Source organism: Pinus tabuliformis, chromosome 5_1 (genome assembly GCF_031772625.1).
Source record: "Pinus tabuliformis cultivar Carrire ecotype Pingquan chromosome 5_1, CPIR1, whole genome shotgun sequence".
Taxonomy (NCBI): domain Eukaryota; kingdom Viridiplantae; phylum Streptophyta; class Pinopsida; order Pinales; family Pinaceae; genus Pinus; species Pinus tabuliformis.
The window spans coordinates 35,063,170-35,067,749 of record NC_142305.1 but is presented as its reverse complement, the minus strand read 5'-3'; the positions used below and the strand labels follow the sequence as shown (position 1 = coordinate 35,067,749).

General features: G+C 40.8%; 1 pseudogene; it reads left to right on the top strand.

Moving 5' to 3' along the window:
• Positions 1-1,620: 1,620 nt before the first annotated feature.
• LOC149163359 (cinnamoyl-CoA reductase 1 pseudogene) lies at positions 1,621-2,985 on the top strand (annotated as a pseudogene).
• The last annotated feature ends 1,595 nt before the right edge of the window (positions 2,986-4,580 follow it).

The following is a 4,580-nucleotide window of genomic DNA, read 5'->3' as shown; positions in this document are numbered from 1 at the left end:
ACTGCGATGTCACATATAGGCAAGTAAGATAACTCTGTTAGTAGCAAGGGTGTGACCACTGTAGTGAGTCAAGGAAGGTGCATGATAGGTTCTAACACAGGTGGGTTGGGATGAGTGCACCCCTTGGCAACCTGTAACAGTACTAAGTTTGGAAGGGGACACATGAGAAAAGATGCATCACAAGTAGGAAAGCAAGTCAGTCGAAAATCCATAATGATGGTTAAACTAGCAACATATCTGTAACAAGATTCATATAATTTCATACAAAGTAGTTTATACACAACTACATAAGTTAAAAAAAATATATCACTACAACAACTGGAACAATCCAACTACAATAACAACATATGCATGAAAATGTGTTGGCTCCTATTATATAAATAAGTGTAAGTTCCAATCATACAATACATCCATGTAAACCTGCTAGCCCACTAGAACATTATAGCCACATCTGCCTACTCCTCCAAAGAGATGAACCATCTCTGTGCAGTGGAGAAGCCAAGGTGCGTTACAATACTCTCCAAGATCTTTCCAAGATAGTCTTACTAGAAGCTTGGCTTACCAAAAGCCTATACAATGAGTTATGAGGGACTATTTATGGCAAAGGGTGGGGTGACCCTTGACATTCCCCTTTATGACCATTCAACTACCCTCATGACTCTTCACCTACTCTATGACTGTTACATCCACTATTGACACTTGACTTACACTTGACATGACTTAACATTACAATGCACATGTACCCATGTGAACAAAAATGGCTTGAGCAAGCCAAACTAGACATCAATCTGACTTAGACAACTATCGAAGTCCAACTCCTCGACATCCTCATGTTGATCAACAGTAACATATTGATGCCAATATCTGTAGTCCTTGATAGTGTCAGTGTGTTCCACTGTGACATCTGTTTGAAACCTAAACCTTGACTCCATAACATCCGGGTACACTGCTCGGGCTCCTTTTTCCAACTTGTTTGAAAGCATGTGCATCATTTTCTTCAATGTGGCCGGAACAGCAACATACTTGCGCATGATGTTTGAACTGATAGGCAAGTTTGGGCTGGTGGTGATGTGTGTTAGACTCAGTCTTGTCAGTCCTTTGTCAGAGTCAAATTCACCAAGGTTCATTTCTCGTCATTTGCAATCATTAAATGCCATTTTGGTTAAAAAGAGTCATTTTAACTCTTGAGTCAAGGGTTTTGTCTCCAAGAGTGTGAAATAACACTTGCAGGCCAGAGGGAGGTTCAGTAAGTTTCACTTCAAGATTCACATTATTAATAATGTTGAAGGACATTTCTTCTTCAAAACTCTGTTTTGAAGAAGAAATTATTAAGTTCGTTTAATACATGATTGATAAGATTTTACAGTTCTTCAGGCAGCCCTGCCCATCTTGCTAGGTTCAGCAGCTCCTATCCCTGCAAAGAATCAACATAAGAGTCATCATTTTAATCAAGCAGGACACTAAAAAGAGCAAACTTCGATATTACCCATATAACATAAATTGAAACTATGAATGGCCTCCACAAACATGGAAAGACTCATCTCTTGCAAATGCAGAAATGGAAGGAGCATTTAGTGACAATGATCATGTGGTTTAGATCGGGGAAAGAAAATAAGGAGTATGCACTCAAAGATAATTGCGGAGACAAATGAATCTGGAGCAAAATCAGTGATTAGAGGTAAACTGGGCAAAAAATGTGCTTGAGTTTGCCGGCGCGGCGCATAGGCTGAGTGGCGCGACGCACTGGGCACGCGCGGCGCATAGGGACCTCTTCCGTAGTGCAAAATTGCATGGGCGCGGCGCATACAGCTCGCACGACGCATTGGGTTGTGCGCGCAGTGCACAGAGCCGACACGCACAATTTTTTTTTCCTTTGTCCCATAAATCCAAACAACTCGATACAAAAGTTATACTTTCTAACCTGGTTCATAAGATTCTGGATTTGCTATAAATTGTGGAGGCAGACAAATGACTTATGCTACAGGAGATATGTTTGAGCAGGAGGATTCATTGGCTCATGGCTTGTCAAGCAGCTCCTTGCCAAAGGCTATACTGTAAGAGGAGCAGTTCACAGCAACCCAGTTGATGATGGGCGTAAGTATGAGCATTTAAGAGGGCTGGAAGGAGCAAAAGAGAGGCTTGAGATTGTTAAAGCTGATATTCTCGATTACCAGGCTTTGGTCACAGTTATCCGAGGCTGTCACGGTGTTTCCCACACAGCTTGTCTTATAAGTAATGACCCTGAGCGAGTTATAGAGCCAGCAGTGAGCAGAACCAGGAACGTTCTGGAGGCGTGTGCAGAAATGGGAGTGAAGCGCGTGGTAGTTACATCTTCTATTGGTGCGGTTTACATGGATCCTCACAGAGACCCACTCGCCATAGTCGATGATGAATGTTGGAGCGATTTGGACTACTGCAAACAAACTAAGAATTGGTATTGCTATGCAAAGATCTGGGCAGAGAAGTTGGCATGGGAGATTGCCGAGAAAAGGAATTTGGATATTGCAGTGGTTATTTCGTGCCTGGTTTTAGGTCCTATGTTGCAGCCCACCATGAACATGAGAAATTTTCATATTATGAAATACTTGAAAGGGTCAAACAAGACGTATAAAAATTTAACTCAGGCATATGCGGATGTGAGGGACGTGGCAGAGGCTCACATTTTGGTGTATGAAACGCCTTCAGCCAGTGGCTAGAGATATTTGTGCATAGAATCAAACCTCCACAGAGGGGATCCGACTCACATGTTGGCTGAATTGTTTCCACACTATCCAATTCCTACAAAGTGTTCAGACGAAGAAAACCCAAGAAAGCAGCCATACAAGTTTTCCAATCAGAAGCTCAGAGATTTGGGCCTGTCCTTCACCCCCATGAAGAAGTGTTTGGCCGATACATTGGCCAGCTTACAGCAGAAGGGCTTTATTCAATAGATTCTACAAGCATTAATCCTCTGAAATATGCGATATACAACTTTTAGTTGTTTGGTACTGATGGTAACATTGCTGACCATGGTAACAAGGACTCTCAGATACAACTGGATTGGTCTACTCGATACAATATCTGTCTTGGCATTGCACATGGACTCACCTACCTTCATGATGAGGCCAGTTCTCAGATAATCCATTGAGATGTCAAAGCCAGTAACGTTCTGTTGGATGACTCTTTGAATCCTAAGACAACAGAGTTTGGTTTGGCTAAGTTGTATGACAACTATAAAACTCACATCAGCACTAGAGTTGCAGGCACCATTGGATACTTGACTCCGGAGTATGCTATGCGGGGTCATCTTACAGAAAAGGCAGATGTGTTCAGTTTCGGGGTACTTGCTCTGGAACTTGGGAGTAGGAGGAGCAAGGTGTGAAAGAGGGCAAATCGAAGTCCTAAATGAAATAACAAAATTGCAGAGAGAAATAGTAAGTTTGCAACAAGAGAAGGAAATATTGAAAGGAGGCTATGAGAGAGGTTCTGAGCAATTCAGGGTTGTTGAGGAACAATTATTAAAAATTCAAGAAGAACTGCAACATGTTCAAGAAGAGAACCACAAGCTCAATGAGGATTCATCATCACCTGTTGCAAAATTCAGTGAACTTGAGGATCAATTGTGCATACTGAAGAAGCAGAAAAATGAACATATCGAGGAAGGAAAGGCTTTGAGTCAAAAGAAAAAATCTGAAACTCAAGAGGATGATAAACTTGTCTTAAAAATTCTGAGCTTGGAAGCAAAATTGGAATCAGAGAGACAAAACATCCAGACAGAACTTCAGTATGAATGCTCTACTCCTGAACACAGAAATAATGGGCAAGCCCTTGCTAATTTACAAGAAGAATTTTTCAAGTTTCATCATGAGAATCACAATCTCAGGGTACAGGTTATGACAGGGGTCCAGCAGTTGCAAAAAGCCAATGAAGAAATCCAGAACTTGCGGCAGGCTCTTTTAAAATCACAAGCAGAAATGACACCATGATTTTTCAGTATCAACAAAGCCTGAAGTTGTATGAGTCTGCTGAAAATAGGGCAAAGGACCTACAGATTAAAATGGCCCATCTAAATGAAGAAAATAAAAGAATCAAGGATGAAATTGCAGATGGAGTTCTTTGCTTGAATATGAAAGAGGAAAGAACACACAACTTGGAGAAAGAGAAAAATGATTTTCAACAGGATATTTGGGATAGAATTCAGAGGACAACTTCTTTACAAGATGGACCCATAACAAAATATAATGAGGAATATGATGTTGGCCTTAAACTTCAAGATGAGTCTGCACAAATGTTGAAGTTTGATACTGTTCTTAAAAACTACCAACAATCAATGAGTCAATTGCAAGAACACCAAAAGATGTTGTCAATTGAACTCCAAAGCCAGGAGCAAGAGGTTGAAGGATGCTGATAAACGAATAAAGGTTTTAGAGGAAGAGATTAGTCATTTACAAGAAGATAATTGCAATCTTAAGGAGAAATCATCATCTGCAGTTGTTTCTCTTAAGAATTTGGAAAAGGAAGTCTATAAACTGGAAAAGGACAAGAATAGTTTGTTAAAGGAGGTCACATTTCGAGTGGACCAGAGGAATGCACTATAGCAA